Source organism: Leptonychotes weddellii, chromosome 2 (genome assembly GCF_054177405.1).
Source record: "Leptonychotes weddellii isolate Sample4059 chromosome 2, ASM5417740v2, whole genome shotgun sequence".
NCBI lineage: Eukaryota > Metazoa > Chordata > Mammalia > Carnivora > Phocidae > Leptonychotes > Leptonychotes weddellii.
In genome coordinates this window covers 114,028,249-114,040,543 of record NC_138370.1, presented here as the reverse complement: position 1 = coordinate 114,040,543, position 12,295 = coordinate 114,028,249, and the positions used below count along the sequence as shown (strand labels likewise).

Here is a 12,295-nt window from a genome sequence, read left to right as displayed (position 1 = left end):
ATGAAAAACTTCTTAGTATAAGTATGCTCCATGCACTATTTGGCCTCTGTGAATTATTTGGGACATACTTATACTAAATAAATCACTCATTATTTGTCTAAAATTCAAATTTAATGGAATATCCTATTTTGTATCTGGCAACCCTACTCCTTTTTGATTTGGTTTTAGGCGGGGTAGAGTGTAGGATGGAGTAGAAAATTCTTATACATACACACACATTCACATATCCACACACATGCACAGCATTAAAGAGTGGTTGCAGACATCATGACATCAGGATGCTTCACTCCTAAATACTTCAATATTTAGTATAAAAACAAGAAATTCTCCTAAATAGCCACAATACCATTCTCATTCTCATTCTAAAGAAATTAAACACTGCTATGATAGTATTTTGTAATATACAGATCATATTCACACTCTCCCAATTATTCTAATAATATCATTGATTACTAACTCATTTAATCCTCACAAAATTCTATCAGGTAGGTATTTTTGTCATCCCCCATTTTACTGATGAAGGAACTGAGTCAGGCACAAAGAGATATACAGCTTGCACAAGGTCACAAGTGGCAAAGCTGAGGGTAAAACAAAGGCAGACTGGTTTTAGAATCTCTGTTCTTTACCATTATGCTATATTCATTAGTGTATATTTATCAGTAATGGATGTTGAGCCATAAGTGAGCAGGAAATCTTTAATGATGAGAACACTGCTGAAAAATGAGCTTTGTCCTATATCACAATTTTCTTAGAACCAGCCAGGTTTTATGACTTGGGCCTAAAGAATATTTTCAAAGCAAGGGTCTTCTCATATTTTGGCATATGTTTTTACATACTGTGCAAAGTGCATGAACTATCGAGTTAGATGGGCTTGAATAATGGTATTATTGAGAGTAAATTAATATCCTCCTCTAGTCCCCATCACCTCATCGCCTACATGTGGAGTGTACACAGTAGTTGCTGTTCAGAGCCCAAGATGTTAATGAGGTGCTCAGAATCATCATCTCTCTCCTCTCCACTCCCCTTCCTTTCTCAATCTTAACACCTGGGTGCATCGATTGTTATATAATTACCTGGTCCTTTGGGAACTCATGGAACATTTTTTTCTTGCCCTACTGCCTCTTTTGTAAACAAAAGCTTTTGAGGAGATTGAGGCCTTGGGAACAGTCGTCAGATCAGCAGCAGCATCAGAAATGCAAATTCTGGAGCACCACCCAAGACCTACTCAATGAGAAACTGGGAGTGGAGAGGTGATTCTTGTGCACCCTCAAGTTTGAGAACCACTATCTTCATTAATATAGTAGCTAATGTTTATTTCACATTTACTGTGTGCCAGTTCTAGTCTAAGCATTTTACATATATTACCTCATTCTCAACAATTACTTAAAAGTCTACTACATTTTACAGGTAAGGAAATGAGTTACAGAGACATTTAGTAACTTGCCTGAGATGATGCAGCTGTTAAGTGGGGGAAAGGAATCTGCTCCAAAGTCCACACCCCATATATCTCTCACAGCTTCTTTCTTTATAGAGAAAAGTCACCCTGTTAAGATAAGTGAATTTAATTGGGAATCAGAAGAGGAAATTTTGGATAAGAGCACATATAGCAACCCTAACTATGTTTTTACTTCTTTGCCCTTTGGTGTTAATAAGAAGATATAATTTTACAGGTTTCATGTCATGCTCAGGTGATCAAAGAAGGATCTCTTTGAGAACAGAGACTGTTAGTAAACAAGGAAAATATCCCTTCATGCTGCTGTCGAAATAGGACAAAACTTTGTCAAGCATTCCCCAAAAGGCAGTGTGATTCGTGACAGGGCCATGAGGATCTCAACTGCAGCTGCTAGGTTTGCATGTCATAACTCCACTGATTCAGCCAGCAGGGAGACAACAAGCTCAAATGGAGTCAAAGTTTATTACTTTCACAGAGAGCAAAAGTAGGATCAGCATGGTGTCAGCTTTCTGGTCCCACAAGATGACACTGAGCCAAAGGGGCCAGATGACAGACAGCATAGGTAAGTAGGTCATTCCACTGTGAAGGAGCTAGCTCTCACGTATGGCTAAGTAGAGAGACAAAGAAATCTGCAGTTGAGACTTAAAGGGGGAGAGGCTGAAAGTCCTATGCTCAACTGAAACCAGGGAGATGGATGAGAAATAGCCTTGCGACCAACTCCCAGAAGATGGAGAGGTGGGAGAGGAACTGCCTCTAGAATTTCTGCACCAGGCTGCTTATCACTCCTTTCTCCAGGAGGTAGTATAGGGTACTTGGCCAAGCCTCAGGTCAGACTGCAGTCAACCTTCACCCATGTGGTCCATACAGAGACATGGCAGGTTGTCAGGAAGTGGCAGTAGAGTTCTTCACCTACACACCTCTCCCAGATCCCAAAGTTTGGGAGGCTTATGAGTTTCTTGGATCATGTAAAGAAGGCTGGTCACACAGGGAGTTTGGATAAACTAAGAAAGGTCACAGGGCATGAGAAGGATTACTTCTACAAGATGATTCCCAGCAGACATGCGGGGCCTCACCAGGCAATGGTACACTAAAAGTCTTCTCAGCACAGGCCATACTGTGGGGGGTGGATGGTCTGTGGCTATCAGAGTGGCCACAGGGCAGCTGCATCTTAGAGATGACTCTGTTCCTCTCCCTGCGGTCACTCTAGGTCCCATCCCCTCATTTCAAGCCCTTCTTACATCCTTCAACATGATACCACAATCAATATCCTCTCCGGCTGGCAGTCAGGTAACCCATATTTAATCAGTGGGGAACATTAAATATCACCCTGCCCCCCTTTTCAATTTACTATCGTGACATATTCTACACCCTGTTTCTTTCATGACTAACCCCGTTGATTTTCTACTACCCTTTCTTCTCTTAGCAAAATTTTCACTTCACAGAACTAAAGCTTTGATTTCAAAATGATTGTTTCTAGGAGCTTCAAGAGCCTATTTCTGAAATGAAAAGCCAAACTTTAACTTTCTTTCCATTTGGATTCCTTTCATTAAAAAAAACAAAAAACAAACCCAGTCTATCTCTAGGCAAAGTGAATCCCTCTGAATGACCAAGAGAAGAAATAATGAAAGTGGGAGAAAAGCAGAAAAATGTAAAAACACTTTTTTGAAAAGGATAATCTAATGTCAGGAAATACGAGTCTCACTTTAAAAAAAGAATCAATACTAGTTAAAGGGAAACCATGAAGCAATCACTCAGACTTATGTTTATCCAAGTGCAAATATTTGTAAATATTTTCTGCCCTTGTATCTTTAAACTATTCAGTGGGTTAAGAACTCATTAACTGGATTTGTTGGTTTAAGAATAAAAGTTCCCATGCAAATTACTCTGGTCTTTCTCAGGTTCCCCCCTTGAATTTTATGGCCCCTAGAGTCCCAAAAAGATAAGACCTGCATTGGTGTGTATAGAACTTGTCTTTTCTCTTTTTAAAATACAAATTTAACCTCCACTATTTTAGTCAGCGGTCACCAAACTTTTCTGTAAAGCAGAAGTCAGTAAACTTTTTAAAGGACCAGTTTAGTAAGCATTTTTGGCTGTGCAGGCCATACGGTTTCTGTCACAACTACTCCAATCTGTCATTGTAGCAATAGCAGACATAGATGTATGTGAACAAACAGACATGGCTGTGTTCCAAAAAAACTTTATTTGTGGTGACGGAACAGATTTGGTCCACAGCCCACAGATTGCTGACTCCTATTTTAGATGATTAAATAAAGTGATAACCAGGAAGAACTGTTTAATTTTAAAATTTAGCTGCTGTTAATAACTTAGGCTATAAACAAACTATTAATGAATTCACTATCTTTTTTTTTTTTTTAACTTGAAGTTTGGCCCTTTATTTCAAACTCTTCTTTAAAAATTCAGTAAAATTTCTGGTGTTCGATACAGCAATCTGTGAATTGTCTCCTTTGTGCAGCTACTTAATAAAATGCTTTTGACATGTCCTGGCTCTAAATACATCAAGAAGTATTACCTTTGATAAATAATATTTAAAGATGATTTTTTTTCACTACACTATCTTTGGAGATTTTGTGACAGAGATTATCAGCTATGTCTCACCCCTTAGCCAGGTAGGAAAAGCTGGATATTGATTCCAGCTGTAGGACAGTATAGTAATGTAAAATTAACTGCACAACATAAACCATTACTTATGCTGTATAGAATGGGTCATCATCAAATCCAGTACAGTGATGGTTAATTCTGAGTAAACAGGGGTGTCCAAATGAAACATTATTTCTAAGTAATACTCAATGAGATTAGCATTTGAATATGTGGACTTGGTAGATTGTCCTCCTCAATGGATTAGGCATCATTCAACCCATTGAGGACCAAAACAGAACAAAAGGTAGAAGAAGAAGGAATTTGCAGCTTTTGCTTCCTACCTGGCTGCTTGAACGAGGACATCTGTCTGCTCCTGCTCTTAGAGTGGGTTTTATGCCATCTGTTCCCCCGGTTTTCAGGCCTTCTGACTCAGACTGGATTTACATCACTGGCTTTCCTAGGTCTCCAGGTTGCAGACGGCAAACTATGGGACTTCTCGGCCTCCATAATCATGTGAGCCTATATGGAAATATATGTGTGTGTGTGTGTATATATATGGGCTCACATACATATGGATATATATATACATATCTCCTACTGGTCCTGTTTCTCTGGAGAATCCTCACTAATACAGGTATACCAAACATTCCGAATTGAATGCATTTTGAATGCTCAACACCTGCACTGTTATCAGAAATTGACTCAGGCACACTGTATTCTCCAGAAACGGTTCCAATGATATCCCCCATTCTACAAGCTCTTCAGCAATGTGACACTGTCACTTCTCTACATCAAGGCATGGAAACTACTTCTGCACAACTTTGGATCTGACAGCTTTGACCAATACAATGACAATGACTCCATAACAATTCCAGGCTTAGCTCACAAAACTGGCCTAACAACTTCTGCTGTCTGGTCAAGACCCTGGAACTCATGAAATATAAGACAGAGGAGACCGCCTGAGAAAGAACAGAATATAACAGAATGTAATTTGCATGGGAATTTTTATTCTTAATCCAACAAATCCAGTTAATGAGCTTTTAGCCCACTGCGTATTTTAAAGTACTGAGCCACCAGGTAAGAAGTCTAGCCTGTTCTACCAGAGAGAGAGGTCATATGGAGAAGCACCAAGGCACCATCAGACTTCAGTCAGGTCTTTGGATAACTTTGGATAAGACTTTGCACTTTGTTCTCTCTGAATGTTCCAAACGAGAGAACCCAAGCGAGGACCTCATGGCTAAGCCAAATCACACTACAGAACCTTGAGAGAAAATAATATATTGGTATTTTTTAAAAGATTTTATTTATTTATTTGACAGAGAGAGATAGAGAGCACAAGCAGGGGGAGCAGCACAAGAGGGAGAGGGAGAAGCAGGCTCCCCGCAGAGCAGGGAGCCCGATGCAGGACTCGATCACAGGACCCTGGGATCATGACCTGAGCCAAAGGTAGATGCTTAAGTGACTGAGCCATCCAGCCACCCCTATATTGGTGTTTTAAAACATTAAGCTTTGAGGAGGTTTGTTTCATAGCAATAGATAACTGGAACAGGAGCTGACAAGCATAGAGAAAATCTGGGTTCATGAGAATTAAGAAAGTCATGAGAGAAGAGCTAAAATAAAATACTAACACTAAAAACTAGAAACTGAGGGTGCCTGGGTGGCTCAGTAGGTTAAGCGTCTGCCTTCGGCTCAGGTCATGATCCCAGGGTCCGGTGATCGAGTCCCACATCAGGCTCCCTGCTCTGCAGGAGCCTGCTTCTCCCTCTCCCTCTGCCTGCCACTCCCCCCCTGCTTGTGCTCTCTCTCTCTGTCAAATAAATAATCTTAAAAAAAAAAACAAAACTAGAAACTGAGAAGACTACATATGCTCCAATTTGGTAAGAAAATATTAGTATGAGCCCAATGCAATGAGTAACTAGCTGGTAAATGTTGTCATACTCTGTCTCCTAAGGAGAAGATTCTCAGTCCTGAAAAACAAAACAGCAACCTCTGAAAAACACTATTTTGAGAATGAGAGATATTTCCCCCTTGAGGTAACACAGCAAAGTTTTACAGCCACTTCCAGCGATGTTACCATGTCCTGAAGGAAAGGACTGGTATCATTATAATTATGTTTTAACTACATCCTCTGAGTTACATTTTAAGGTGTAATAAGACATCTTTCTAATATAAAAATAAAAGTAAATTATATTGACATGTCTTCTCTTTGCTAGTAATAGCTGAATGAGTAAATAGATAGCCTAGAGAAATGAACACAGCTAGCTTCATGCTGCTCTATGACCCTCCATGGTTCCATATCTGGATGAAATTTTTATGTACTTCTGTCGAAAATCTCAAATACTGAGAGAAAAAAATAAAAAATAAAAATAAAAATAATTTTAGGGTAGAAGACAAAGTTGGTTGCAAGTGATGTTTTAGAAAAAGTGACCTTTTTTTAAAAATTTAGGATGAATATTGATATACGCATGAATGAACATATTTAAAACAGAAACATTTTCTTCTGCTAAACACAGGGTAAGACTCCCAGCACACCAATTCTGGACTCCATTCTGAAGATCAAGGGGGAATAAATACTTCTATGAAAAGCTTAAAGCCTTGACAAATCTTTAAAGGTCTATCTATATGGTAAATAGGAAATTACTCAATAAAGGCCCCTATTTTCTAATCACAACACTGTAATGACTCCCCACTGAGTCTGGAGGGGAAATGTACATGTGTTGTGTTCGTAAATTAGAAAAAAAATTACTATATATATTATATACTATATATAATTTCTCTCTCCCCCCCGCCCCCATATGTAATATGTTTACCTCTAACTGCCTAAGATGATACAGAGAAATGTGCTGCAGAACAGTGTTAAAAATGAGTTGGGGACCAAGATCCCAGAAGATAAAATCACTGCCTATAATATTTTTAAAAAATATCTATCAAAGCAATTGGGCCTAGAGCACAAGTACAGGGAAGATGGGTGTAACATTCCAGAAATAGATGGGAACACAAAACAAAACAACTAAAACCTCACCCCGGATGAGGGTCCAATAGCTGGAACTGATAGTACAGGTTCCTAGTTAACTAACATTTTATATGATTGCTCTCACTCAAGGCAAGGGTAAGGAATGAAAAAGCCACCACAAAATGCAACATGTTCCATGGACTACTTTCATCTTAAAATCTCTTTGAGGACCAACCCTGGGTCAGTGTGACCCAGGAAAGCCAGGCTAGGTACATAATCTGTGGAGGTGTCCATTCTTAAACTGTCAGACAAAAACCAGAAGAAAATCCAAGTGTCCATTTCTTGCCTTAGTCTCTACTGCTTCCTAGTTTTGTTTTGTTTTCCAGTTAAATAGGGATGGTGTGAGGATAATCCCCCCCCCTTTTTTTTTTTTTTTTACAGAACACTGTTCTTTATCTTTGGTTATTCATTCCTAACAAATATCATGACAAAACTGTTTATGACACAAAACATTTAGAAAACATTGAGTTTTCGTAGTTCAAGCTTAACTGAGGGGGCAAGTCAAGAGGGTAGAATTAACACCTCTACCTCAGAGAACTTTAGCAAATGATCGCTCTTGGTCGTCCCCACCCCCCACCTCCGCCGCAGTTTCTTCTCTGCAACCTTAAAACCAGAATAGGCTTTTTTTTTTTCTTTTGTCAATTGTAGGTTCTAAATTTAAGGCCCCAGTTGATTTTTTTTTTGCAGATTTGAATTCATTTTAACTTTGGGAGCATATATATTTAGCTACTGCCAGTTTACTCCTTGCTAGGACTAGGAGCTAAGCAATTTTTTTCTCTTAAAATTCAATGAATTTTCTCTTGTTAAACATAGATACATCTAGATAGAAGTAAACATTTTCCCATCAGTGACATAAAGGAGAAATACCTCACAGGTTCTAGGCGGTTTCACCCTGAAGATCTCCGCGACAAGCATACCCACCGCAAGCATTTCCCTCGCATAACTAACTGACCGTAAAGCAACTTTGCCGTAAAAGATACAATCACGAAGAATAAAAGGGGCTTTCATTAAAGGGGGCATAATGAAACATGAAAAATGAATAACAAAATTAAAAACACTGCTGCGAAATACAAAATATTGAGTACAATCAAAATCTATAGTGCAGATTTGGGGTAAAACTGCACAAATAACTGATTTTATTTTGTAGATTTTATCTAAGCCCTTGTCTTCATAGTCATTCATAGTGTTCTACTATTTTTTTCTTTGCTTGATGATTCATCTCCTCATTGGCATTACACTTTTTCTTTTTTCACTAAAATTTCTTCCTTCATTAAGAGAAGTTTAAGGGGGAGCTGGGTGGCTCAGTCCGTAAGCATCCTAGTCTTTTTTTTTTTTGAGTTTGAGTTTGGAGTGGTTTATTATGAAGTACTGCTGTAACAAAACTGATAGATACATGTTTGTAATACTAAACATAGAACACTCAATAAGCACCCAATCAACTGTAAAAAAAATTGATTTAAGTAAATCATAAGTGTAATCACAATACTGATAATTGTGTTCCCTTAAAGATTTTATTTTTTTAAGTTTTTATTTTTCTAAATGAGAAAATGGTATTCACAAAAAATTTTTTTTCAGAAAATACTCAGATTTTTTTTTAAAGATTTTATTTATTTATTTGAGAGAGAATGAGATAGAGAGAGAGCACATGAGAGGGGGGAGGGTCAGAGGGAGAAGCAGACTCCCTGCTGAGCAGGGAGCCCGATGCGGGACTGGATCCAGGGACTCCAGGATCATGACCTGAGCCGAAGGCAGTCGCTTAACCAACTGAGCCACCCAGGCGCCCCAGATTTTTTTTTCACATCAGAAACTAGTGATTTGAAAACCAGCACTTCAATGCAACATATCACATGAAGCATCTGAGTCTTGATTTTGGTGCAGGTCATGTTCTCAGGGTGTGAGATGGAGCACCCCCCAACCACCACCAACTCCATGCTCAGGAGGGAGTCTGGCTGAGATTCTCTCTCCCTCCTCCTCCACCCTCCCCTTTGTGTTCGCCCATGTGCATGCGCTCCTGCTCTCTCTCTCTTTCAAATAAATAAATAAATCTTAAAATAAAAAGAGACACAGAGAAGTATCAATTTCCAAATACTAGGATGCATATTTGTAACTGAGCTTTGTGTCCCCTTGTGAAAGCCTTCTACACTGTTGTTTGTTCTTGGCATATTGTCACATGTTCAGTGGTAGTCTGTTAAGTTCTATGGGAAATGTAGGTTCAAAACTCTGCACTATCGTATAGACCATTATGAGGGTAAGGTTTATATAATATAAAAATGGGAGTAATGTGTCAATGGAGAAATCAAACCAAACTGTTAAGCCAAACTGTCAACCAGTTATTTTTTTTATCTTTTATGACAAAACTGTCATACAGCCAATTCCTTATGTGGTGAAAATGTCTTTAAGGAAAATGCTCACGCAAAGTAATCATTCAATGAAAGTTTAACTTATTACTATGCTCCTCATTTTCAGATGAAGAAATGGAGGCTCAAAGAGATTCCATTTAGTTGCTTCGGCAACTGACCACAACAAACAAGTGGTAGAGTCAGTATTTGAACTCAGGTCTGTTTGACTCCAAAGCTACTAGATTTAAATGTCTCCATTGTCAATGATAACACTCAAACATTCTAAAATCCAGGGTTGAACAGTGAATCAACAGTACTTCCAGCCCAACAGCTCAAACTCTAGTCCTGGCAAGTGTTTTAAAAACCAGCTCCAGTTACTCAAAAAGGATCTGCAGAATTTGGACAAAGCAAAAACAGGGATTCAGCCTAAACAAAAAAGATGCCATTCTCTCAGCTAAAGCTGCCCAAGGGCTGTTTTGTTTGTTTTATTTTGGTTTTTGTCTGTTTTGGAAGTTAGGAGAATTGGGAGTTTACATTTAAATCTCATTGTATATCATTTATAGTTTGTTAAAATTGTGTTTAACCAAAGATAATTCTTACCATTTAACCATTGGGTTAAATAATTCTTACATTATTGTACAATGATGCTTCACATATAGTTCTAATGTAAATTATCCCTCCAGGCAGTGTAATATTTTTAACCTGAACTATTGCAATCATTATTTTGGCACACAGACTGGGCAAAAGAGGAGAGAGCAGGCAATTGCTCCAGAAAGGCTTATTCTAATATGGGTGTTCTCTTGTTTCACTGAGGAAGTCAATGTCCTAAATTGACCATTCTGTAACATTCATTTCCAAACCCAAACTCTCAATGTTTCTCCCAAAACCACTTCTTCTGCAGTTTCCCCCATATCCATAAAAGGCAACTTCATTCTTCCGGTTGCTCAGAGCAAAAAACTTTGGAGTCACCCTTGATTCTTGATTTTCTCTCACACTCCACATCTGGTATGTCAGCGAATCCTATTGGCTTTACTTTTAAAATATATCCAGAACTTGACCAGTTCCCCCAGTCCCTTCTGCCATCACTCTGATTCCTAATCATCGTTTGCCTGGATTACCTCGAGAGCTTCCTAGCCCATGTCTGCCTTTTCCTATCTCAGTTACTCTGTAGTTACTGCTCTGCCTAAAACCTCCAAGGGTTTCTTCTCACTCAGGGTAAAGTCAAGAGCCTTGCAATGATCTATAGGCCCTATGTCATCTGCCATCTACTACCTTTTTGACCTCATTTCCTGCTATTCACTTCATTCAGTCTTTCCAGTCAAAATGTCTTCTTCTCTGTTTCTGGAACACGTCAGCAGGCTCTTGTCTCTGGGGCTCTCCTCTTCCTCTTCCTTCTGCCTAGAATGCTCTTCCCCTAGATGCCATGTATTTACAGGGCTCAAAAGTCACTTTCTCAGTGAGGTCTTCCCAGGACCCTATCTAGTATTACAACTCAGTGTCCCCATGTCCCCACCCCCAGTTCTTGTCATCCCCTCTCCTTGTAATACTTTTCTTCTTAGGCTTAGTTTGTGTCACTATCTACACAATATATTTTACTTATTTATTTTGTTTATTGTCAGTCTCCGCACCAGATTATAAACTCCATGAATACCGGGATTTTTTTTTTCTGTCTGTTTTGCTTACCGCTATTTCCCCAGTGTCTCTCACATAGTAGGTACCCAATACATTTTTGTTAAATGTTGCTGAATTTAATACAGAGAAAACTGAAATTATAAACTTTCTACACAAAAGGATAGCTAAAATGTTTTCCACTTACAAACTTGTTAGTTATTCAGAGAGTCCTAATTAATAGTTCTGAAATCAATTTTAATTATCTGGCAACATCATACACCAAACTGAGGTATTTATATTTTCTGTTTATCCTACTTTCGGGAACATTTGATAGCAGCTTTTCACCACAAAAACATTTTTAGATTAAAATTACTTTGCCCCCTATGGTTATCTGTGGGCACTGGTAACAAATTGTTTGCTGGTGCTAAGTGAGTCTATGCTGATTGGCCATTGGGAACTCTAACAAACTTTAAATTTCAGCAAAATTTGCCCGGAGACTGCTAATCCTGTGGAAGAAGCCAGGTATTCTGAAGGTAAAAGATATCAGGTAATTTGGCTCTCTTGATATTCTTGATAGCAAATAGCTTTATAATGTAGTTTACATTTTCAAGATATATGCCATCCAGTTAGGGAGATTGCTTTTGAAAATAAATGCTTTTGAAAATATTGAAAGTATTCTCTACTCAGCACAACTGTGTAATATTTAGTGCTTTAGTTTATAAAATATAAAATATGTTACCAAGTTCTGGAAATTATCAACTAAAATTGATAGCCTGGTAGCAACTTCCTCTTTGATTTAGGTGTTAGCATTATCAAGATCCACCATAATCCAAAGGTTCTAATTTTACTCTACACCTTCACTTACAAACCAGAATAAGGATAATGTGATCATATTCATAGTTTTAAACCTCATCTGTGCAGATATTTCTATTGATCAGCATTAAGTCATTTGATGACTTGTATTGTCCTGCTCTCTAAAATACTTGGATGGCTAAATTATAGTTAGAATTAAGATCCTGAAAATTATATTGTTTAGATGAGAATAGCCTAGAGTTATAGAATATATTTAATAGTTACATTATTTCTTCAAAAAAAAATTTTTACCTTGAAATGTTTAAAGATTGCAACAGTATTTAGATTATTATACCCATCAAAAGTGTTTTCCCCAAATAATCTCAAAGAGTGGTATAAATATTTTATTCTCATATTGGTCTCTGTGTCTGTGTGGTAGTCAGAAAAATACTTAATATTCATCAAAACCAACAGCTTAGTAATTCACAG

The 12,295-nt window shown here is 38.1% G+C and overlaps 1 protein-coding gene and 1 long non-coding RNA gene across 2 annotated transcripts in view; one reads left to right on the top strand and one right to left on the bottom strand.

The window, feature by feature from the left end:
* LOC145720166 (uncharacterized) overlaps positions 1-8,017 on the bottom strand; it is a 68,405-nt gene extending 60,388 nt beyond the window's left edge. Inside the window, exons 1-2 of the long non-coding RNA XR_014142940.1 lie at positions 7,932-8,017; positions 1,445-1,543 (exon numbers count right to left, since the gene is read on the bottom strand). This is a non-coding gene — a long non-coding RNA (uncharacterized LOC145720166). The remainder of the gene's footprint in view (positions 1-1,444; positions 1,544-7,931) is intronic.
* The window catches only part of LOC102748592 (putative E3 ubiquitin-protein ligase HERC6), a 580,669-nt gene that overhangs the window by 111,756 nt on the left and 456,618 nt on the right, over positions 1-12,295 (top strand). The gene's annotated exons all lie outside the window — the stretch shown is intronic.